A 26320-nucleotide genomic window follows, 5' to 3' on the forward strand; every position below is an offset into this window, starting at 1 on the left:
GTCTTGGCCTTGTGTATTCTAAACATGTATTCCCTCTCAAACCAGGAGTACGGAAATGTGTGGGACAAGTCACACTTGTGTTCATGAAATGAAGGATTTGTTGTCTTTTGTTTTGCTAATGTGTTTAATTATTTTCCTCTGCCCCCCAGACTGCTCACACTCTGAGTTCCTAGTTAACTAGCCCAGATTCAAAATAATTTGTGGGTCAGAATCCTCTCCAAAATATGAATCAGGATACTCCACTAATGTATTTGTTTTTATCCTAGTCAGATGGCACACTTAGTTCAAAGATAAAGTACTTAATTAAATAACAATTGTAAATAAAGCAACAGAACATTACCCCACAAATATTGAGCTTGCTGTCCCCTAGTACATACACACTCAGTGGGCATAGTATTTAAAGGGATCACATGAGGGCACCATGAATGTGAGAAACTCATATGATGAAGGTACTTTTGGGAAGGGGTGTACAAGGCACACACGTGGAGAGACAATTAATGCCTCTTCACTTCAAAGATGCTGGTGTCTTTTACTGATGTCACAGCACTCCTCTTTGCTGGAACACACCAGGCATTGCATATCACTATCTCACCACTGGGCATCTCCAGTGTTTCCTAGGAGGTATCACCTCCCTGTTCCAGCTGGACTATTAACCATCTCTCTTCAGGATCATCAAATACCCAATTTCAATATCCTCCAAGGATGTTGGAGTTAGTAAGCCCAGCAGGGAAGACTACAACTCTTTCACCAACTTCTTTAGACATATTTGTCATCCACTGGAAATCATATGGTAACAGTTGTGCCGGTTATAGATGACTGAAAGGTTGTTGACCTTTCTCCCACTTTTCCCCAGAAATAGATCACAATCTAGTCTTTTGGCCTCCCTACAATTAAATGTCTTTTGCTTTTACCTAGTGTGTGTCCTCTGGTTAGTATGGTAAAAGAAATATTTGTGGGGACTTGTGAACTGGAGTTTGGGTGGAGATTTTCCTAGAACATACCTTAAGCTTTGAGTAGCATTTAGGGGGACCTACAAATAAAAGAGGCCTGAGTTACATAATAACACTTACCTTCAACAGTGGTATTTATCAGTAAGAAAAATGCCAATTATTCATTTGCCATTACATATGTAATGTTGTGATGTGTTAAAAAAAGATTACTGATTTAGGCATCAGAGAACCTGGGTTTGAATCTTGCCTTTGCTACTTACTAGTTAAATAACTGATTTATATTGACCATACCTCAGGTACTTCATCTTTAAAATGACTGGATGGAAGATAAAACATAAAATCAAATGAGAGATCTTGACTAGGTGATCTCTAAATTACTTCTAGATATAAATATATGTTCTAATGAATAACGAACTCTGGAGAACAAATGATCTCATCCCTTTCTTTTTTCCTTTCTACCTTCCCCAAAAGAGAAAACTAATTACAAAATGTTCAGATAAGGAAACTAAAGCCAGAAATCTAGCTAAGGTAACAAACTCATCGAGAAACTTAGAGACTTGAATTCAAGTCTTCTGAATCCCAGTCCCAACAATTCTTCTACTACCACACAATGCCCCCTAAAATCAGTAACATGCCAACTACATGCCAATGAATGATCTGTGTATGCCTTAACTCAGGAAGTCATTTGGTAAAATTAACATTTAGAAGCAGGCACCGCTGGTTATTTCACACATTATTAACTTATATTACAATTCAAATAAGCTTACAGCTGGCAAAAAAAGTCTCTTCTGTAAAGTGATCTCAAACATAATAGGCTTAATCAGAGATAAATTAAATTAGGCAGCCATGCATACTACAGCATATTAGCACTGAGTAGTTATTAAATACATTTTCTCTTATCAGTTGTATGAACAATATTATAGGCAAACAAACTGTTCAAGAGAGTAGTAAATAAAGTTTGTGTTTGGGATGTTACATGCCTGACATTTTCCATTCCTTCTCCAAACATTGCATGATCTCTTCTGCTAATACTAGCACCAGGTTAAGCCCCCATAAATGCGTCAACTTCACTCCCAGGCAATTAGCCAAAAGAACAGCAGACAGAACTAATGAATACCTTCACCAGCAGATGTTCAGTGTGGTTTCAGGTTTTTCCAATGGGAACTATTTCCTGGTAATTTTCAGGAGAATGCATTAATGAGTCATGGATGTTGCAAAGTTGACTAAAATGTAGGTAGGTAAGTGACTTTGCTCATTTGATTTAAAACTAAAGCAACAATTCAGAAAGGCTAAGTTGCTTCAGATTACTTAAATAAGAAAGGTCTCAAAGTATTATGCTTGGAATGATAGTAATTTAAAAAATTACCTTAGGTTCACAGAGTTAGAATGGTAAGGGACTAAGAGGTTATCTGGTGCATCTTCCTTCAAACCAAGTTAAGAAATATTTATTGATGGTCTCTCTTTTTAAAGATTGAGTAAACCCCAGGAGGTTAAATGACTTACCCAAATTTATACTAGTAATAAATGGCACAGCCAAGGATTCAGACCCAAATACTTTGACATCAAATCCAATATACTTTCCACAGAACGCCCCCCCCCCCAGATTTAAGAACTAGAAGGAACCAAAAGGGACACTTGGTCCGAGGCCTTTAATAGCCAAACTTCAAACTAAAGCTGAGATTAGATGAGAAGCTGAGATGAGAAATTGTCACTAAAACTGAAGACAGATTATATAATTTGTCTGAAGTCACACAAATGGTGTCCAGTAAAGCTGAGATTTGAAGTTAAGCCTTTAATTTCAAATCCAGTTTACTTGACTATTCCAATATCACTGTGTGATATGCAGAGAATGTTAGGTTCCTGAATCCTTTGTCAAGGGAGAACAGCATCACACTAAGATGGAAAAAGCTTTTAGCCTTGTCCCTTGGGCATAGTATGCAGCTTGTCTAATGAGCAGCAGCCTAACTCTCCACCATAAGCAGTGGTGAATATTTAAGGCTACAGCAAAGCACTAATACCATCTACTAAGGAGAAGAGGGGTTGAGACCTGCACCAGTGGAAGGAAGGTCCACATCAACAAAAGCACAGATCTGTGAAATCCTGGAAGGACTATAATATCACAGTGATCCTAGTCAGCAAGTGTGTGTTTGGGCTTGGCATTTGAGCAAATAGCACTTTTGCAAAAGAAAATAAGACAGAATGATTATAGGCTTTTTTCTTTAAACTAAGAGTCACATTCCCTTTGTGATAGTCTTTCACCATCTTAGCTTGTTTTTCTATTAATCTCCCAGACCTTTTAACACCTGTATTCAGACAATATGAGTTCCTAAGAGTTGCCCCCAAGTTGGAGGAACGGGTTTGACATTTTCTCCCCCTCCTCTGCACATTTAAAGCTCAATTTAAGGTGACAAGAACATTAAACTGCCCACTGAGCAAAATGTGAAACTAATCAGTATCTGTGCGGAGCTGCAGGTACAATAATTGGCAAATTAACGTGCCTGGGAAGTTAGGCCACCTGCATTCAAAAAGCTGCACCTTGGAATAACTAATGAAGACAAATGTCTGCTCCCGTTTCTATTGACAACTGCCTTGGACGTGTGCTAGCTAAAAGAAAAAAAACAAGATAGTGCCTGTTTATTTCCTCCTAAAGTGTCCATAATATCATATATTTTTGTTCAAAGCCAGAAAAGAGCAATATGGTTTTTTTTTTTCTCCTAAATCTCTACCCTGTGAATTTCTATTGGCTAAAACAAAGGAAGCACCGGTTCTTCTTAATGATTTCTAAAACTGAAATGGCTGACTTGGGTTACCTAGTCACCTCAAACTAATCTGCTGATTAACTTCAGAAAGTAGCCAGCTGATGACCAAAAGGATGAAAGTCCTTTTACAGGACACGTGATAAGAAATCTGTGTGACTTCAGGAGCTTGGCTGATGCGTGCATGATAGAAAAAATGAAAAAAAAAAAAAACAGTTATGAAAGCACCTGGAACCACCAAGTGTTATGACCTGCAGGAGGTTGATCAGGACAGCTCTTTTATCAAGCTGATGAGTTTGCAGGATGGTGCAATCTTTGGGGGGTCTTTTATTATAGGTCTCTGTAATGTGTGGACAAGTCCATTTTTATAGTCATTGGGGATAACTGGAAATGGAAGTGGTTTGGCTCAGACTGTCATGGGTTACACAGCTAGTAAGTATCTGAGGCCACATTTGAACTCAGGTCTCCCTAACTCCCAGTGCTCTACCCCCGGCATCACCTAGTTGCTTCTGCATTCAAATTTAGGTCTTGACAACTCAACTCTATCCACCATGCCATACAGTGCTGCTAAGACTATTAAAAAGGGGTCAGTTTCCCTGTTGTCGTTTCCTTTTATATTTTTGGAGAGATGCAAAGATGGGTAAATTCAAGTTAGAGACCTGAGGGCAGACTTTGGTCCCTAGGAGTTGTCTGCATAGTCCCCAAGGAACTGACCCTATCCATACCCATACCCTTAGATGTGGTAGCCTCTAGGACTAACAGGTAGCAATAGTCAGGCTAGAGGTGGAGTGGTGAACATACACAATCCCTGAATTCCTGAACCTTAAGTGCCCTTGATTAAATCTCGGCTCAGCAGTTTCTGAGGCATGTTGAAAATTCACATTCCCTCAACTGTGGCCCCATGAAAGGAAAACTACATATCCATGCAGTGAGAATTTCTGAATCTCAGCTTTTTAGAGAAAAAAAAGAAGAGGAAATTCTCAGCAATGCCAGCTTTGGGTTGACTCATTACCAACCCCAGGTATGAGAGTTCTAGGACTCAGCTTTTTAAAATGAGAAGAGGAGATGTCTGGATAGCACCAGTATATTATAAGGAAGAGGATCCCAGAATTCCCCCCTTTTAAAAATAGGTCCAGCACAAAATGATGGCTCCAATCCATAGTAGTCCAAGCCAACCAATTCATCTGCAAAAGAACATGTCCAGATGGCTGGTGAAGTCCTCTCCAAGTCCCAAATTTTGGGATTCTGTGAGATACAATAAAAGTTCCAAACCAAGGCTCACCACCCTGCAAAAAGAGAGGCAATTAACAGACTTTTTCAATTTGACCAAGTTGAGGCAGATCGGATGAGATAACCTCAAAAAATCCCTCACAATCTGTGAACCTACAAGACTAGGATTTCAAGGGTCTTTTTGTTGTTATTAATTGTTATTAATTATTGTTCTCTTATTGATATTGTCACAGTTAGCATCAGGAGCTTCTATATTATTGTTCCCTTTCTAGTCAACTAATATTGTAGTTAACATCGATAGCTTTCAACTAAGATTAGAAAGAGATATTGTCTAAAGGTCAAATTTGAATGTCTTCTTTAGACATTTCTAGCATTTTTCCCTTTACTGACTATTTGTCAATAAAGACCAAAGCAGAAAGGGGAAAATAAAAGTGTGATGCAAGCATTTTTTCTGCTGTTTCCATTCACTTTATTTTTTCATTATGGAATAAAACAAGTATTTCCATAACAGTACAATAAAAAAGACATGAAACTCCAAATCTACTAAGGATGAAAGAATAAAAAGAAGTTCAGAGGGAGATACCAACAAGGACACAGCAATAATACAATGAATGTATTATATACTTTAAAAACAAACTGCAAATAATAGAGATTTGTCTATATATGAGCATATATATTCTTCTTTTTCTGTTTTTTTTGTATATGGAAATATTAATTTTTGATCATGTTTATCAAGTTCTAAATAAGAATAAAGACCTAGGTGAAGGAAATATTTATTACATTTGTGTTTTAATTTCCTTCCCTGGCTCCTTATTCTTTGCCTGACTCCTGAATGTGGATATTTCTCAAGCTTTATTCAGGAAAACTTTGTCTTTGCCCATATTTGCTCCCTTGGACAGCTATTCACTTGTATCTCTACTCAGATGACTGCCAAATATATACTTCCAGTTTCAACCCCTCTCTGGCATTCCAGTGCTCTATCTCTAATTGCTTATAAACAGGATGTTTCTTTCTAGAGGAAAACTGTGTCCAACTAGGAATGCCAACTCAACATGCTCCAATCTGTGATCATTTTTCCTCAAAAACCTCCTCCTCCGGCCTTTACTATTTCTCCAAGTATTAGCCATCCAGTTTAAATCTTGATATTAATTTAGATTTTTCCCCTCTCCCTCACCTCACATATCTGATCACTTCCTAAATCTTGACAATTCTACTAGTTCAAGAACTCTACTCTCATTGCCACGATCCTAGGTTATAAAGGAACTCAGAAATTCCTGAACTTCCATTTGCATTATCTTCTCCACTTGTATTCAACCATTACACCATTGTTAGACATCATGTACCAGTACCAGACTTCCCTCATGTACAGCTCTGGTCATGGTACATCTCTGCTCAAAATGTTACTGATGACCAAACTAGGTTCAAATTCATTTGCCTACCATTCAAAGACTTCAAAACAAAATCTAATAATAATTCCTGTTTTACCTAGTACTACTCCCCTCCATGGAGCCTGTACTCTTGCCAGATAGGGTGGCTTACCACCTTCTTGACATAGGCTGCACACCTTCATGTCTCTTTGCTCAAATTATTCCTTATTCTTTAATTCACCTGACTTTCCCACTGACTGAATCCCAACCACCTTTCAAAATTAGACTTCTATGTTGAATTCTTCAGTCGACTATTCTTGATTCTGTCCAGTTAATGATCACTTATTTCCTCTGAGACATCACAGAGTACTTTGTTTCCCTAGACTCCAATATCATATATTGTTTTCTATTACATTTATCTGTGTATGGGTCAAATCTGCCTACTAAACTACAGGTTCCACAAAGACAAGGTATTTAAACTGACTCTCACCCTGTGCCTAATACAGTGCTCTGTAAACAGTAGGTACCTCATAGATGATTGCTGAATTAAATGACCATTTTCTGCATACAGAAATAAGGTAAAATCATGTGTCACAGAATGGGATACGGGGAAAGGGGCCTCTGAAACCATGGCGTCCAAAGTGCGCTGGAATGGGAATCCTCTCTGGATTTAAATAACCATCAGTTCCTGAAACAGATCATTGAACTTTGGGATGGCAGTATTTCTTAGCAAGGTCTTTCTTACATCAAGCCCAAATCTGCCTCTTTGCCACTTTCATCCATTACTCTCAGTTCAACCACCAGTCTTTGCCCTGGAACACAGTCTCACTTAAGCCTTATGCTTAGCCATAGAATTCTCCTGAGTCCATACTGAATCTGCAACTCGGCTCCAAGGTCAGACAGTAACACTTGCAGGCTGGCCAGCTCTTGTCCCCACTCCCGGCACAGTCAAGCCTAGACCCTGCTGAATCCATAACCCCTTCTTGCCCTGGAACACAGCTGCAGGTTATCCCTAAGCACTGTTCCAGCCTTTCGCTTAAGTCCACACTAGATCTGCAGCTGGGGTCAGAGAGACACAGCTGCCGGCTGGCTCCAGTTCCTGCTCCCTCATTTTTGGGAAAACGACTCATGTTTTCTCCTTGGATTTCCCTAACACTACTTGGTCTGATGCTCTTCTTATATTGGAGGAAATGTGGAGAGAGCTGAGTTCTTCTTCTTCCTTTTCCACTATCTTGGCCTGTCTCCAGCAATCCTTGATCTCAAGGAGATTACAGAGGAGATAAGTGTGTGTGTGTGTATTATATATGTATATGTGTGTGTATATATATATATATACATATATATATATACATATCTTATACACACACACATATATGCTGGAACCAAGCAGAAAAAATTGAATCCCTTAATAATACATCACTTCTTCAAATGAAAGCTTAATGACTACTTGTTGGGTCTGCTATAAAAGGAGTTCTTGTTCAAGTAGTATCAATTGAACTAGTCTCTGAAATGTCTTCCAACTCCCAAGGTTCTCTGTTTCTGTAAAATTCTTAAAGAGAACAATGTTTCCTTCCCAGCTCTGCCATCCTCTCTTCCCCTTCCACCAATCTTCATTAGAAGACCACACCCCCCAGGTCTTTCAATCTACCTTGCAGGGCTTGATCTCAAGTCCCTTCACCAATATGGTGGTCCTCCTCTAGTTTTGCTTCAGTTTAACAATGTAGGCAGTGTTATATTGTCCTCTTTAGCTTCAAATGAGGGAATTGTTCTCTTACAGATTTATCTCACATTAACTTTTTAAGCTAAAATGTTCATTTCAACCACAAAGGAAACTTTTTACTGCTTCCAAGACACACTTACCAGAATTACCCATCAGCCCCCTTACACATTCAACCATATACATCTCTTGATATTTTCCATACTATCTCCCTAAGCCAACAAAAATGTAGTACAGTCTCTTGGTGTACCTGCAGTCAAGTAAGGTGCTAATTTACCCACAAAAGCAAAATTCCATGAAAATAAGCCCAAAAGCCAACAGAAGGGAAATGCTGTTCCACCTGATTCTTTTATAAAGTCCCTCAACTTGCAAATGTGTTCAATTGTTTAGTAGTTTGTACACATCAGATTTGTTGTGGCTTTCATTTGAATAATTTTTTTTTATCAGGGACAAAATATGAATAATCTAATAGAATATAAACTTTCCCCCAAATTAAAAATAAATAACCCAAACCCTGTAAAGTATATTTTTAGAATTGGTATTTCCCTGACTGTTGTTCCAGGAAAACTCTAATATACTACATGCTGGGCCCAGCAAAAAATCCGGGAGCCTGCCAGATGCCACTGGAATGAATAGAGTGGAGCCTCAGAGAAAAAAAATAAAATGAGCATTTGGAGAGTAATATCCTGAAGAGCCTACTCTGCCTGGCATCCAGCCCCTTCTCATTCCTAGAATCGGGAACTACACTTAGCACCATGGACCTAGAGAAAGTTCAAAAATCATTTATGGAAAATACCTTTTACTTAGATTTTATTTTTTTATTTATTTTTTGCTTTTTTGGAGGGCTGTTGGGGTTAAGTAACTTGCCCAAGGTCACGGCTAGTTTTTTTATGTTGTATATCTGAGGCCAAATTTGAACTCAGGTCCTCCTGACTCCAGGGCTGGTGCTCTATTCACTGCACCACCTAGCTGACCCCTTTTACTTAGATTTTAAAGCATTCATTGCAAAAATACAATCCAAAGTGTTTTTTTTTTTCTATAAATGGTTTACATGCCTTCATGTTATTATGGGCAATAGGAATTATATGATGAGAATAACAAGTACAGCTAAGTTATGTTTCATTTGTGCTACTCAGAAACACTTAAGCAAAACTATCTTTTTAAAAATTATTTTTATAGACTTACATAAACTGATGCATAGTGAAGTAAACAGAACCAGGAGAACCCTATTCACAGTAACAACAATATTGTTTGCTGAAGAACTGTCAATGACTTAGCTATTCTCAGCAATACAATGATCCAAGAAAATCCCCAAAGGACTACTGATGAAGCATACTATCTACCTCCAGAGAAAGAACTGATATTGACTGAATACATACTGAAGCATGTTATTTTCACTTTCTTTCCTTTTGTGTCTTCTTGTACAGAATGACTAATATGTAAATGTTTTACATAATTGCACATGTATAACCTATATCTGATTGCTTACCATCTCAGGGAAAGGGGAGAAGAGGGAGGGAGGAATGGAATTTGGAAGTCAAAACTTTAAATAAAAATGTTCAAAAGTTTAAAAAATCAATTTTCTATATAGTTTTATCTTAAGTACTTAGTACCATTGCAAAAAGACATATTTACTTAACATGGACTTCTTTGAATTTAACACCATATTTGCTAAAAAAAAAAAATAATTTGATAATGTCCAACAGTATTGAAGCTATTGAAAGGTTATATCCTTTAGATCTCTGACTGGTTTTCTGACATATTTTGGTAGTGATCTTTCTGTAAAATTGATATTAATTTTCTGGTCTTCCACTTTTGGAAAAATAATGCTTTAAAACTAATCAATTAAGAAGCAAATTCCATTCCTTTAATATATTCTTATTTTAGAGTTATAAATGGACTGATATAAATATAGCTGGAGTTTCTAACACTGGCGTATTGTTTGGTAAAATAGTACTGTAGTGTGTGTGTGTATGTGTGTGTGTGTGTGTGTGTGTGTGTGTGTAGAATATAAAACAAAAAAATCATGGACTAAGTTATAAAGATCACATAGTCCAGACATCTGAATGGAAATGGTCTCTAAGAATAGCTATATGGAAAACCTTATCATTGGTATAATTTTGAAGGTTATTTCAAATTTTTATCTAAAATATAATGATGTCAGATGTTTCAAAAATTACTTTGGAACAATCTTTATAGTATCCAAGTATATTCAGTGAAACTTTATTGAATTAAGGCATATCTGATGATAATTTAGATGGGAGCTAGATTGAAGTTAACTCTGAGAACTTTAGTACAACTTCAGTCAGTCAGTCAACAAGCATTTATCAAGCATTTACTATATGCCAGGCATGAGCTGACTGCTAAGGACACAAACACCAATTCGTTATGTAACCTTGGATAAGTTCTTTTACCTAGACTTTGGCCATCTTTTTCCTCATTTGAAACTTCAGAGGGTATTCAGGGAAAGCTGGCCAAGATAATTAAAGATCTCAAAGTCATGTCATATGAGGAATTATTGAAGAAATTGGGGATATTTAGCATGGAAAAACTGAAGACTGGGAATACCAAGATATCTGTCTTCAGGTATCGAGGGCCTGCTACAGAAGAGTAATTGTTAGTTACTCTATATAAAGGTCAGAACTAGTTACAGTGGGTAGAAGCTTGTTTCAGTTGCGACTGCTTTTGGGGACTGAGAGGTTTCTAAAGAAGCTGCAGATGTAGCCAGTGATGTTAAAGGCAATATTTCTTATGATAGGAGTGTTTAAGCTCACAAAAAGGAAGACTTGAGATTTGAGGGGTAGGACATCTGAAGGCGTTTCACACTTAAAGAGACATCCAGATCAGGGTCTGCAGAAAGACAAAGATATAGCCAGATTTCTGGAGGGTACAAGGTTCTTCCATAATTTGGGCAAAGTGGAAAAATCCTACAGTGAGATGCTCTCTGAAGCCACAGCAAGGAGAGGAAGGCGATAAGTGATGCTGTGAGAGAGACCTTCCTGGCCTGGTACACAGGGTGCCAAAGTCTTGTCACCCTTCCTGGGTCAGTGTGAGAAACCTGACAACATCTCATAAAACAGAGTGGCTCAAGGAGGCAGATGAAGACCAAGGGTTTTATACTTATGAATGAGCTTTTGACCAGGTACATCTAATTGTTTTCTGGACTCTGACATCAAAAGAGCCAATTAAAAAGTTGAATGGGACAAGGTCATTTCTAGTTTGAAAGATTCTAGGTATTAGGGTTGAGAGAGAGAGAGAGAGAGAGAGAGAGAGAGAGAGAGAGAGAGAGAGAATGTGCATGTGTGTGTGTGTGTGTTTGTGTGTGTGTGTGCGTGTGTATAGAAAAAAAAAGAGGAAAAAAGGATGTTTCTAGAGTGAGGAGTACCTGGCACATGACAGTCAATCCAGGAAGCCAAAAAGGTTTTCTTAATTACCACAGAGAGGGAAGGTGATTTCAACCAGATAAAAGGAAAATCATCTAGAAGTTGTTTAAAAATTAAATGAGCTGCCTGCCTTGTAAGGTGTTGAATTCCCTATTGCTTAGAGTACTAAAATTAGGGAAGGATATTGTAGAAGGAAATCTACCAGTAGTAGTCACTGATAAGGCTAGAAGGAAGGTTATTAAGGAGAGGACAATTCCAGTCAACGTGTGGGACTCTCCCACAGATATACATGCCTTTGAAAGAAAACTTCAATCCGAGTAGTGAAGAATTATTGAAGCAAGAAAGAGACTGACTTCTGTCCATCTTTGGGTGAGTTACTATTCCTTTGCAAATGAGGATTTCTGAGGAGAGCAGTGGATAAAGACCCAGAGACTTGAAAAACATGAATTCCCCTGACCATATTAGAATAAAATTATGGGGGAAAGGGTGAGAATTAAGGAAGCAATTATTCTATCCATTAAATAAGGTCAGAGTTTCTCTTGGCAAGACTTTGGTTAGTCATTAGTTTAAGATTCTGTATGTGCTTATAAGTTATACAACTGTATTTTTCTTGGATTGTTAGCATAATTTAGATTTTTCCCATTAATTAGGTAAGCTCTTTCATCAAATTAGTAGAGGTTTCCCTTGCACTAATTTTTATACTTTCAAAACTTTTGTGGATACTCCCTTTTCTTACTTGACCATTCTTTATGCCGAATCACTCATCAGAAAGCACATGTAATATAATATTTTCCAACATTCTAGCATTTGTCAGTTTTGCTGTTTCCTGCCCAAACCCTGACAACCAATTTTGCCTTTCTCCAAAAAAATTTTAAGAACAGTGCATTGCTTATGAATGGAACTGTTTATCTTTAGTAGCCAGGCAAATGTGCATTCTTGATCAGATTCCCAGTGCTGATGATACCCTTTAAAAGCTAAAACAAGCCAGGGAGTAGGGGTGTGTCTGAATTAGCAGATATAATGAAACCATTCTGTAGAAAAGGGATTTGAATCTGCTTTGGGCTTGCATCTAAAGTACTGAAAATAAGATGTTTTATTTGAAATAAAGGACTTTGCAGAGAGCACACCCTTCCCCAGATATATTTCAAAGTGTAATAAAGAGATGTATTAGTTGTCACTGCTGTGATTTTCCTGAAAGTATATCCAAATGTGCTGGCACCTTCACAACAGCCTTTCAACTAGCATGGGAAGTCCCCTTAACAATATACTGTATTTTCACTAAGCTGGGAGCAGTTATTCCGATTATGCAGATGTAAATTTGAAGATTAGCATGCTTTATAAATAATTCATATTTTGTTGTCAACAGGGCTACTACACATCCTTAATTCCTCTGCCACATCCCCCTGATGAAATTATGCACCTCCACACTAGACAAATGCCTTCTTAAGATGTGTGAAAGACAAATCTTGGTGACTTTTTTCTTAAACAACCCCAAGTCCAAGTGCTCTTCTATTCAAAATGGTTACTGATTTACTCATATGTATTGAGAACCATTTAGTAGTTTCCACTGGCTTCCTGTCCTTTTCAATTTCTACAAAAACTTCTGTTTACTTCTACTTGGAAAGCTTATTAGTGAGTTTTCCTGGGCTCAATCAATCCTACTTTACTTGTGCCCCAGGTGTCCTTTCCAGCTGTCCATTTTATGTTCCCCACACTACACCCCTCAGGATGCTGAAGGAAACAAGTTTGGAATGGTGATGACAGTCCCATACACAGATAAGCTTCATCTTCTGGAGTCAACTTTTTTTTTTTACTCCTATCAGACTCCTCCAATATTCACAGCTTTCTCATACAATATCAGAACTTACTCTACTATAAATAAAAAGGCAATAGAGCATAGATAACATTACAATTTAAAACTAAGTCAATGTGCTGCCTGTGGAGATCCTTACCATTTCTATCTCAGACTGACACCACTGATCTACTCCAAACCCTTCCATCTACAGATAAGGAACTTAAGACCCAAAGGAATTCAGTAACTTTCCAAGGGTCATACAAGGACAGTCACTATTCAAACCTGGGTCTTCTACTTCCAAATTCAGTACCCTTTTCATTACACAGAACTAGAGACTTTTATATATAGCAGCTTCCAAGATCCAGATGAAAAGTTGGAGATAGAAGGGACATAAAGAAATCTATTACTTTCAAGAGTTGACCACAGTCAACCACAAGTGTGGACCACTGGCTCAAGAGGTGGCTTATAGTGGAGAACAATCATTACAATTTTCATTACTTTCTGGAAATGGCAAGCTGCAGAGAATTGTTTATCTTGGCTTCCACCCTGAAGAGGGTCATACACATGCCACACTCCAGTGCATGTACCCAGATGGATAAGCAGATGGATTAAATGAATGCCAGCTATAGGCATGTGTCCCCCCCCCCCAAGTGAAATCCACTAGAAAAAAGAAATGGACAATTTGTCAAAATCCCACCACAAAGAATAACAAATGAGACCCTTAAGAAAAAATCTCATCAGGTCTACTATAATGCAGAATGTTGAGTTACCATATTTGCATGGCTTGGAAAACAACATTGTTAATCTTGGCCTGGGAAAAGCAGCCCCAAAGTCAAAAGCTGTCTTTAAAAATACATGTGAACTAAGTAAGATTGAAAAGCATTTCTCCATTGATTCTAGGTATACATGAAAGCCCACATAGTATGGTGATGCCTTGGCAGAGTAGCTATAGAGAAAGCTGGGTCAGCATTTCTGACAGAAACCCACTTTTTATAAAAGAGTTTATGCTCAGCTACAGAAGTCTGCTATAGATCTGAACTTGGCAACAAAAATCTCAGTTTATCAGAAAGCCATCATCAATACACACAAGCAAATTAATTTTGAGTTGATTTTCAGAATGAACCAATCCAAACCTGCATACTTGAAAGACAAATGGAAATTTCTCAATGATGGTTAATATTTTCACATAGAAAAATGCATTTGGCAAGTCGTCAATACATTCTGGAATCCTGAGAAAGATGAAGGAATGAAACAGGTAAAAACTGAACTTGAGATTACACTGCCATTCCTTACAGTTATACTTCTAACAGTTGTTTTTTTAAATCCTTTCAAAAGATGCAACTTTAGTAGCATCAATGGCCTCAGCAAGAAGCTATACTTAAGATTATCATTAACTGAATAGAATCCCAAGTCTCATCGAGCAGCAAATTCCTCAAAACAATTTGAAAATAGGCTAAAACCTCAGATGTATAGGTAATTTCAAGATTTCAGAGAGTGGACAATTTATCTGTGTCTTATACAATTTGGTCTCCCAGAAGGAATTTGAGAACACTCTATTGAGAATGTGCTAATGTAGAACATCAGAAGCTTTTAAAGAAGGATAGTTTTACACACTCATATTTAGCTTTCTGCATTCTGGTGTTTGCTGCTAGAAGAGAGCTATTTTAAACTTCTCATTGGCATCCCAGTAAGTTTAAGGGTTCACGACTATATGTTATTAGTGGGAGAAAGATTAAACTAGTGAATAATTTAGTGAACTAGTAGTATCCTACAGCTCAATGAGGGGTCTCTGACTTTAAAATGACATTTGAAAGTGTTTAATGGTTCCTGTTTTGTTTCAGGATGGCAGATGGAAACACAAACTGAGCTTCAGGTAAGTATCTCAGGAATCTTTAGTAATTTGGAAAAATCATTCAACCTCAGTTGACTCTTTAAGAAAAACTCCAAAATGTTTCATAAAATAAAGGAGAATTGATCTGGTGATTGAGATATAGTCTATATCTACAATTAGGTAAAGGGGATGAAAAGGGGATGAAAACTCTATCTACAATTAGGTATTACGTTAGTTGTTGGCTAATACAATACGACTAAGCATCCTTTAAAAGGGGATAAAAAATATAAGAACACTTTAGTGACTAATAATTGGAAGGGATTCATTGCTTTCTTTGATTATATATTGTCTTTTAAAAAAATTCTCCATACTCTCTTTTTTCTCCTTCTACTCCAAACACCACTCTGTGATGATCAGTTTAATGAATCTAGAAAGTAGCATTAGAAACCTTCGCAAGTATACAAATAGTTAATAGAATTAGACTATAAAAGTGAATTGGCAGGAGGTAAAAGGAAAAATAATTTATTTCTCCTTGGATGTCCAGGAAATATTGATTCAAAAAAATTTTAGTAGCAAGATGATGTGCTATCATACTGGTACCTATACTGAAGAAGAATAAGATAGATGGTTAGGGTCCTGAAAATAAAAGAAATAAAAAGGTAGATGTCCAGAATACACAAAGAACTGGTAGAAGCAGGAAAATGTATGTTATTGAAGGGTGGGGAAGGGTACTGTGAGGATTTAGAAAATGGACTGCAATGACTCTGGAAAAATATTTTTCATTCAATTGAAATGAGCAAACATTTAACATAGTTCCTACTATGTGAAATACAAAAGTCCGTAAAGAACTGAAGATAAATTAACACAATAGGGCAATGGTGAGGCACACTATGGGGTGTACATGGGCTGTAATGTATAATAAATGAAGAACTTCAGAGAACAGGAAAATGCATGGTAGACAAAGAAGATAGTCTGGTCGTATTAGTGACAGAGAGGGATGACAGGTGAACAGTCTAAAGACACTGGTGGTATCCTCATGAGGTCAGGAAGAAGCAAGGAAACCTTACAATATGTTAGATTAACCTCTTGTAGTGAACTGATATCACATAGGATGGACATACATGGATAGGATGCAATCTGCACTTTTGGAGAGCATATCCAAATTAGTGAGGTCACAGATCCATTTGAGTTGCTGAGTAAGCACCAAGTACCTGTGCTAGGCACTAGAGACACAAAGACAAAAAGAAAACAACCTCTGCCCTCAAGGGTCTTACATTCATTCTATCATTTTGTGTCTCAGAACATCTGGTTAATTATGTTTGACTCACAGCAAGAGAAAAACCATGAGTTAATGGAGAAAAGTCTGGCTGGGATATCTTGGTCAGAGGAATTAAACAAAATGTCTTGTAGAGGTCCTTAATACTTGCAGATTGGTTGATTGACTTTTAATCAACTGCGATAGACATTTTTAGGAAAGGGTAAGTAATTTGAACACAAATTAAATAAACATCCCAGGTTTGCTTAGATTCGTATACTATTATGGGATTTAGTAATTATGGACTAGAAATGGCAGTGTAAGAGTAAATGTGAAACTTTAACATCCTCACTGCCTCCAAAAAATACCTTTCATCTAGACTTAACAGTAACAGTTATCATGCACTCAAAGTGCTGGTAATTTGTGTGGAAGCCCATTAATTTCTTCCCATAAAGACTTTCACTAAAAACGTCAATAGATATTTTCTAATGTAATTCCCAAAGAGATGAAATGTTCAAAGGGTGTGGGAGTACATTGGGGGAAGAGGGTAAAGTCCAGAGAAACAGGTAGGGAACCCAGAAAACTTCCAGTATGAAAAATCTCTTATTGTAGATCATTCTTGCAATCAACAGTATGGAGAACTGGAGAATTCTTTAACAAGATGTAGGGAAGAGATGTCTGAAATGTTTCACTTGTAAGGAGATAGTCACTTAAGATATATTGTTAACTGAAGAAGAGCAATATATCATGGACACAAGTTCTATTATGCTGCAAGCATGATTTTCTAAGAGAGCTGTCTCTGGATGTGTAGATTAGATATATGCCCATAAGGAAAGAGTATATTTGTCTATAATTTCCTATATTACATCCTTGTATCTTTTATTACAAGCTATTTTTCAACTAGAATATGAACTTGATCTCATAAAGCTAATATTTATTCCTTCATCTTTACAGAGATGGAACCCACATGGCATTGAATTTCAGGAAATGAGAACCTCCAAAGAGTTCATCATACTTAGTTTCTTTCGCATATAAGGAGATATGGGCTCTTCAATATTTTGGAAACTTGGCTCAACAATGTATTCAGAATATTCGAAATCAATGAATAACTGCAGGATAAGGGTAAATATTTTTATGTTATTTTTTCTTTCTTTCCATTAGTGAAGCTTTTTTAGATAGACAGAAAGAGATGTTATAGATTATTATAGGTTAGAGATATCTATCTATCTATAATAATATAAACTTACCCTTTAGGGTTTACACTTTGTTAGAAAACAAAGAAAAGAAGCCTTTAACCCTAAACTTCTTTTCAACTACCTATTTAATGTGTGAGTTTGGTAGAAGCAAAAGCAGATGCAAGTTAACAGAGTTTAGTTTCCTAAATGAATCCATAGTTTCATTTTGGTCTTCTGATTTCAGTACTAAGAAATATTCTAGCATGGAATCAAATCTATTTCTGACAAAGTTAGAAGAAAGGAATATTAATGGAGAATTCAGCCTTGCATAAAGGAAAGAAGCTGGATTTGGCATTCAGTCTGACCCTGTCTCTGATACTCACTAGTTGTATGACTCTGAACACTTCTTGGATCTTCATTTCCTTATCTATAAAATGGGTGCTTCCCTCATAGAAATATAATAATCAAATAAGAAAATGTACATAAAGTGTTTTGTAAAGCTTAAAGCATGCCAAAAATACCAATTGTTATACTTTAGCATGGTCTGTCAGCCAGTAAGAATTTATTGAGCTCCTACAATGTGTCAGGTACTATACTAAGCATTGGTGTGAAGAAGGTGTGGTATTTTACTAACTACTTCAAGAGACCAGAGCCCAAGGAAATCTGTTGGGGATGGGGATTTGGTCTTGTTCTCATTTCTAGATCATTTCCTCTTACTATTTTAATTTCCCAGGAAAATGAGATAAGAAATAAGGATGCAGATTCCATACTGCTACTAGATGAAGAACAAGGTAGACAGGATGGGGCAGTTACAGTACAGATGAAATTGAAAATCTTCGAGCGCAGGCCTGTGGCTAGGAAAAACAGTACAGGGATTAATGGAGGATATTTAATTGGATATAAAAAAAAAAAAAAAAACCTTAATTCTTTTGGGCTCTCCTTCATAAGATGACCCTAATTAGATCATCAGAGCAGCCCCTACTGGCTTTGCCTGGGGGAGGAAGCAGCAGCAGCAACAACAGTAAGAGAGTCAGAAATAGATAGAAGGGTCCTAGAAAAACGCTTTTCTTTTCCCCTTTCCTCTCGTGTGTGTGTGCGCGCGCGCGTGTGTGTGTGTGTGTGTGTGTGTGTGTGTGTGTGTGTGTGTGTGTGCCCTCAACGCTTCAGAATTTCTGACCTCTCCCAATCTACTCACTCTGTGCAGTATATATATCCTCCAATTTCCTTAGGTGACCCTGACTTCGCTCACTCTATTCCTACCTCCATTCTTTCTTCTTTGCCCACTTGCTTTCATCCCTCCTTCTTCATTCCTGTCCCGACATAGATCTTTCTCCATCTATATTTTTATATCAAATAGCAACAAATCCCACCTGTCCTACTCACTGTAACTACATAATCTCTCTGGGCCTCAGTTTCTCTACATGCAAAAGAAGGAGGTTATAACAGATGACATCTGAGGTCCCTTTTAATTTTTATATTCTATTTTTCCTTGAAGATTTATATTCTTGTTGGGTTTATTACATATTTGCTTCATGGGAACCATTTGACCTATAAAATGTTTGACCTGTACTGTGTCTGGTTCTGCTTTCTTCAACTTAATATAAAGTATCTGAGGAAGTACAGAAAACAGTTATCACTAATAATATATCTTATTTATATATAGCTTTAAGGTTTACAAAATGTTTTTGCTGCAATCACCCTATGAGGTAGGTAGTATGAGCATGAAATATAATGAAAGGTTTCACAAAATAAGACATATTAGGGGAAAAAAAAGACAGGGGATATTTTCACCAGAAGGCAGAGAGTTGATTTAATAATAGCTTTTCAATATAGACAAGGTTATTATCCAGTGGACAGTGACCACATGTTCCCTATCTCCATGGAGAGACTGAACAAGAAGAAATGAATTTAAGACATAGCATAGGGAATGTAGGTTAGAAATGATATAGGTTTTTCTGACAGTGAGGGTTATAAGACAGGGGAAATAGGAATAGGTTACTAAAGGAAGTTTTAGAATCCCTGGCTATGAAGAGCTTTAAAATAAATTGATTCGTATCTGTCTAGAATAGTTTAAGCATGGTCTTGCCTGAAGAGAAAGAATTGTTTTGTTGACTTCTCTGGTCCCTCCCGTGTCTATGACTCCATAGATTCCACATCCAGGTGGCATCCCCCCCAAAATAACAGAACAGGGCCCTGAAGATGGAGATATAAATTCTTATTTCCCTCCGCACCCTGTTCTGCTCTTCAAAGTGAGTTAAGTGTGTGGTGCAGAGATGAAGGGTGCAGTGGGAAAACTGGAATCTGGCCCATACGTTGCAGTGCAATCTACTTTGATTTCTCAGTAGAAATAAAATAAAAAACCAACAGTAAAGGGCTATTAAGGGAGAAAACATTTGTCACTGTGGACAGAATAAAAGTCCTACCAAATGAAATGGATGCCTGTGGAAAAAAGACTTGTCATTCCAGGGAGAATGCCAGGCTCCCTCCTCCTCTGATTCTCATTTAGTCTTCATCCATTTACTATACTGACTATTTTCCCTATGCCCTGCTGATTTTTCTTTCTGTGAACCACATATAAAGTGAATTTAGCCTTTGTCCAGGTCTAACCAGACAAGTATTTTCAAAGTAAAAGCATTTTACTTTATGCTGTTTTAACATCCAAAATATCTGACCCCCAAAACACAAATTTAAAGTTATATTATAAGCAATTATGATCCCCAAGTAAGCAACTCCTCAACATTGTATATTCATGTTTAATGCTTTTATATGCTAGGATAATGACTTGGACATGTATGTTTAAAATGCTTTCACCATTCATTTATAATATTTGTACACATTTTTTTTCCCGACTCGAGATCATTTCTGTCTTCTTTTACTATGAATGTTGGGCCAAGCTTTTGTATGTCTCCAACCTCATTTTACTGGTAAGTCTGACTAGAAGATGACAAAACCACAAAAAAAGACATTTCTTAAGAGAGAGAGCCAGGTCCAGAGGCATCCACTCCAAAGATAAGATACTCTATTGACTTCTATTGTTTTTTTTTAACAAACAGGGCCCCTCCAGGAGGAGAGCTTACTTATGTGGCATGTTAACTATAGCTAAAATGGTGTCATATAACTATATAGGATTATAAACTCTGGGGATCAGAGCTATTTTATTATAACTGGACCCTGTTCAGGGTAACTTAGGGCCTTAAACTACCAGATTGGTGATGAACAATAAACTTGTGTTTCCTGGGAGATTTTTGTGTCTAATTTATCACTTTAAGTCCCCAGCACATAGTGAATCCTTAAAGAGCCTTTCCTGAATAAGGGTAGGAATGAACTCATACTAGCTCTAAACTTTTCATTCTGACCCAAAGATTAACCTTGGGAATTCAAAATCTTACTGTAACATTGTCTACTGAAATTCAACAGAGGGTTCAAACAGTAAATTCTATTCCATTTCAAACAAATACCACCAAAGATATGCATATATATACATACATATATGTGTGTATGCATATGCATGTGTGTATGTGTGTGGATACATATGTAATATCCACACACCTTATTGTATATCTACATATACACACACACATTTACATATATACTATGTATAAATACATATACATATAACTAGGTTCTGTTTAGTGCAAGTGATAAGTTCTCTGAAGTGGTCTCATTATTCAAATCTACATTATTTGAAGTTATAACTACACGTAAAACATAGTAATTTGTTGTAGACAAATGGGAATATGCAATGAAAAAATCAAATAAGATGACCACTCTATGGAATTCATCATTTGCACCAATAAGGACTTTCTATATATTTATATGTGTGTGCATTTAGTTTTTATAAAAATGTGGCAAAAAACATAAGATATGATAATACAGGAGCATGACTTGGTTTGTAAGCACATTGGTGAACCTTTGGTTTCTAGAATTTTCATAACAACCCAGAAAGTAGAGAGTGATGGGCATGAATTCTAGCTTGTCAGATGGTTCCTCTCATTTCTCTAACATCAAGGAAGCTGTCAAGCCCCAGTCCAATGTATGATGCCCCTGACTGAAGGGAACTCACTCTCTCCCACTCCACCCTCACCCCTCACTTTGCCTCCGCAGTATAATGTAGTAACTGCACAATTCTGAAACAGTCTATAGAATTAATGGTCACTTCACTAATAAAAATGGAATGTTAACACAAACCTTAAAAACGGTAGAACATCAGAAGACAGGACTCTCTCTTCTCTCTGAGGACTTGATTACAAAAGATGCACTCACAGGAAATTTTCGATTGGGAACTGCTCACAGAACAAGACCAGGGAAGGACTCGTGGGAAGTTCTGACATAACCAGAACGTCTCTAGAAATAAAGAAAAAGAAAGTCAGGGAAACAACAAAGGGCTAAAAACATCTCAGAAATAACCATCTTCATCGAGGTACATTAGACTGAACGCTAACTGTGCAACTACCACTAGTCTAGGCATTAAAAGATAAAATTAATTTGTGTCTGATAGGTGCTGGTGGAAAAAATCCCAAAGATTACAGTATTTTGTAACATAGCAAGCTGGTGGGTTTTGCTTTGCCAATGACATTAGGTGAAAGACAAAGCTCACAGAAAGCGTGCTTGAAAAGGTAGAGCAAAATTATAGCTCAGCAAATAAAAAAATGTACAAGAAAATAGACAGACAGAGAGATAGATAAGTAGTTCTTCAAAGAATGGACTTGGTCGTAAAATAAACATCACCATGCCTAGGTCAGGTTTACCTAAATGTACACCCTTCTCCATAAGAAGAGATCATCTTCTGCTTTAGACTGATATATATGGTTTGTACAGTCCTACTCTGGCAAACACCACACAAATACATCTACCTGGGTTTTAACCATGCTTTTCAAGTAAGATATACACAGCACAAATGAAAAAAAAAAAGATTTTTTTGGGGGGGCATTTTCTGGCATTTCTGTCAAGGCCATTTTCCTCCACCATACTTAAAAAAAGAATTAACAAGAGACAAGTAAATGAAAATCTAGTTCTAACCCTGGAGGTGTTTACTGATTGGTTGAGTAGAGAATTAAACTTTATCCAATTTCCTATTATTCCTCCATCCTCTTTGCTCCTCCTAAAAGATCATCTCCCCAACCAAATCTGTTAGTGTATATCAAGGCATACAATATGAGGTAAGACCTGACTTCAATGATGTACAAAGACACAGCGCTCCCAATAACATTTAATAACAAGATAATCATACTTAAGAACAACCACTCATATTGATCTGGAACTTTATCATTTATAAAGTGTTTTCTTCCCATAGCAACACAGAAGGCAGATAGTAAAGGCATGATTAGCCCCATTTGACAGATGAGAAAAGTGAGGCTCTTATTCCCAGTCATGCAGTAAAAACAGCTTCAAGAGACATCTAGTCCAAATCTTATCTGAGCAGGAATTCCCTTTACAACATTCTCTATCCCCCACACCCTCTAAAAATAAGACACAGTCATGTAGCCTTTATTTGAAACCTATCAGTAATGAATAATTTATATCCTTCCTCCCAAAGTACCTCATTCCACTGTTGGACAACTCTGCTCATTAGAAAATTTTGCTTATAATCAGCTGAAACCTGACTCTGTAACTTCTACCCACTGTTCCCCCTTCTTCCATTTGAGGACAAATAAAACAAGTTTAATATCTTATCTACTCAACTGCCCCTGCCCTTCAAATACTTGAAGATACTATCACACTGTCCACAAATCTTCTCTAGGTAAAACATTCTCAATCCTAATTTCCATTCCCTTCAAAGTTGGCACCTTAGTCATTCTTTTCTGGATCTGATCTGATTTGTCAATGTCCTTCTTTAAATGTAGTCCCTAGAACCAAAAACAATATCTCAGACATGGTGAGACCAGGGCAGAGACCACTGGGACTGTCCCATCACCTCTCTCATTCTGGACACACCACTCTTATCAATGTAGTCGATGACTGAATAAAGGAGCAAAGCTCTGTCTCAAAAGCAGGGCTTCTGAGACCAAGCTCAGCACTCTTGGCATCGTGCCTTGGTCCTGTTAGAACACCTCCTTGCATCCTCCTCCCCTTCCACCTCTTTCTCTCTTCCCCTCATGGTGGTGAAGAAAGTCATGTTCACCATACACTTATATTTGTGAATGTTCACAAGTTAGCTCAGGTTCCAAAAGCCAGCATAGAGAACAGCATAACTTACCCTTTGCCAGCCAGCCTGGTGAGATGTGTACCATGAGAAGTCCCAGCACTCAGGCTTATCACAGCATGTCACAAGTGTGAGAAACCCAATCTCTCTAAGGCCCACCAACCAAGGACTGCAAAGTGCCCTCATCCAATCCCCTGAGCTCAGTGCCACGGGGGAAACCGTGTTTAAGGAGGGCTACTGGCTCATATTCCATGTGATATTTGAGGAGCTTGCTATGATGGGAGCAAGAAGGTCACTTGCAGCCTATTCATTCTTTGGCAGCAGGAAACCTAAGTCATGAATAAAAAGTCAGTGTCAGGGATAGGAAGGCCGCTGATATTTCTGAGTTCTGCAGAACTGAAGAGTGGGAATACAGGAAGAAAAAGACCAAAAAGGAGACAGTTTGAAATACCTTTGATGACTAGACTAACCCATCTCTATAGGGACAAAGAACAAAGGGTTAGGGAATATACTAAAGTCTTAATATGTGCTTATATAATTGAAGGAGGAAAGAAATAAACCAAAATGGATAAGGTAGATAACAAACAAAAAACAGCAACACAGAACTAGATAGAAGGCTCAGCTACAGAACATTTCTGAGTTTTGTTTTGTTTTTTTTTTTTAATAGACTTTGAACAAAGATTTTAGGTTATGCCCCCGGGCTCTCTCAGCCCTCCTTTCCTTCCACAGCCCCATACCCCCAAAGAATTGCCACTGGCCAATTCCAAGTAAGCAAGGATAACCTTAAACAAATAATAAGGATTAAGTGGTTATATAAATCCTCTGATGATAATTGATAAGCTAGAAAATGAACTACTTTTGCCAGAAACAGCCCATGAAATTAGACATCATTCCAAGATTTGGTGTGAAAATCAAAATTCAACTATAATACAGGCCCAGAAAACAATACAAAGTCGGAAATCTATATATGTGTTGCCAACGAAGGTACAATATCCCTCAGGATCCCGGTCCATTATTTCATAATCCAAACTAACACCATGTATTTTAATGGTATTTGGCAGGCTGGAGATGCTGCACTTTAAAAACTTGGGTCCAAATTCGAATCAGAGCTTGTGACTCAAATCTGCAATGTGACCTTTATGGGGTATTGTTCAGGAAAACATGTCTGTCACTGTAAAGTGAAACCAGACACCTTCTTTTATTCTGGACAGAGGAATGAAAAGATGCACAATTATTGCCAGCACTGAGGTTGGCAAAGGAAGCATGGTACACCATTAAGTATGGTGGGGTGAGAGTCAAAGGACCCAGATCTGAACCCAGACTCTTCTACTGCATGTGGTGTGTGAGTGTAGCCCTTCTAATCCTCAGTCCCTCATCTATAAAATGGGGTAGGGGGATGTAGATTAGATGGTCCCTACCATCATTCCTAGCTCCAAATTTATGATTCCTTGTTCCAAAACTCAAGAAACTAAAGATAATGGATCTATCATTTGTTACAAAATATTGGTCATCACATTAATGAATATTTTCATACTTTCCTCATAAATCAAAATGTTTCATGTTCTGGCTTTACTGAACTCCAGAAAATTTACTTATTTAAACTATGTTCCTTCCTCATAATTCTCATAATTTTCACAACGTAGACCAGATTTGTTATATTTAACTGTCAAACATAATATTGCATTGAGGAAGGTCACAAAGAACATTTAGGCATTAAGTCCCTCACACTTTTCCAAGCCTCTAAGGAAATCTTCATATGCTAAGGACTGGAAGAAGTCATCTTTGTCTCCTCCCTCTCTTTCATTCTCTGTATTCAAACATGTCTAATCTTCTTTTCTTTTGAAATATCTTCTATATCTGTCTCTTCCTTTCTATTCCCACTGTCACCATCATAGACCAGGCCCTCATCACCTCACAATGAGCCTTTCTTCCTCTAGTTCAAGCCTGCACAACCTCTGGCCCACCAAACGATTTCAGGTGCTATGTTTTTCAGGAGCTGCCTGAAATCCTTTGGTGGGCCGCAGGCTGTGCATGCCTAAACTAGTCCCTTCTTTCTTCAAATTTGTCTAGCAAACTGCTACAAAATTTATCCAAAAACAAAAACAAAACAAACAAAAAACCTTTGATCATGTCCCTGCTCTGCTCCCAAGGAGAAACCTCTTCAGTAATTGCCCATAGTCTCCTTATCACGGACCTACAGGACAGGTAGAATATCCAGAACAAATTCTCTCCTGTGGTCTTCGTAGGTGCCTCCTACATAAGTCGGCCCTATCTTTTTGCCTTTATGCCCCCTGTGATAAACTCCTCCTCTGATGACTAGCCAAGCTAATTCACAATCTGCTCTAGGGTGTCTATTTCTGACTACTCTAGTCCAGGCTGATATCTTCCTTCTTTGACCATCCATAGCACTTGTGGGTGAACTCAGGCTCAATGTAAGATTCTTCAGAATCATAGGGTTGCTGGTGCTAGTGAGCAAAGCAAACAATCACACATTCAAAATTATGTTTCTTTAAAATATGCCACTGCCCTGCCAATAAAAGGGTGGAGTGGACTTAGGAAATTCAGACTGGAACACTGGCACAGTTGCAATCAGGATAAGAAGCCTTAAGTATCTCTGTTTCCACTGGCCTTTCAGTGAGATGCAAATAGTAATATGACACTGAGAGGGAAGTTGTGGAGTGTAAAGAATGATTACCCAGCTTTCAAGTATTTTAAAAAT

General features: G+C 37.5%; 1 protein-coding gene and 1 long non-coding RNA gene across 10 annotated transcripts in view; one reads left to right on the top strand and one right to left on the bottom strand.

Moving 5' to 3' along the window:
• The window catches only part of LOC138146656 (uncharacterized), a 28008-nt gene extending 6371 nt beyond the window's left edge, over positions 1-21637 (top strand). Inside the window, exons 1-3 of one of the 2 annotated variants that reach the window (XR_011164557.1) lie at positions 11538-11772; positions 15040-15071; positions 17239-21637. This is a non-coding gene — a long non-coding RNA (uncharacterized lncRNA). Of the gene's footprint in view, positions 1-11537; positions 11773-15039; positions 15072-17238 lie in introns of those variants that run through there. The other variant, XR_011164558.1, reaches the window with a different exon arrangement.
• The window catches only part of ENOX1 (ecto-NOX disulfide-thiol exchanger 1), a 726395-nt gene that overhangs the window by 341196 nt on the left and 358879 nt on the right, over positions 1-26320 (bottom strand). For 7 of the 8 annotated variants that reach the window (XM_069068688.1, XM_069068694.1, XM_069068693.1 and 4 more), the window contains one exon: positions 21648-21803. The gene's annotated coding sequence lies outside the window, so the exon portion shown is untranslated. Of the gene's footprint in view, positions 1-21647; positions 21804-23655; positions 23751-26320 lie in introns of those variants that run through there. The other variant, XM_069068695.1, reaches the window with a different exon arrangement.

Source organism: Petaurus breviceps, unplaced genomic scaffold (assembly GCF_028583685.1).
Source record: "Petaurus breviceps papuanus isolate PSGF00001 unplaced genomic scaffold, PetGlider_PUasm1.0 90769, whole genome shotgun sequence".
NCBI classification, from domain to species: domain Eukaryota; kingdom Metazoa; phylum Chordata; class Mammalia; order Diprotodontia; family Petauridae; genus Petaurus; species Petaurus breviceps.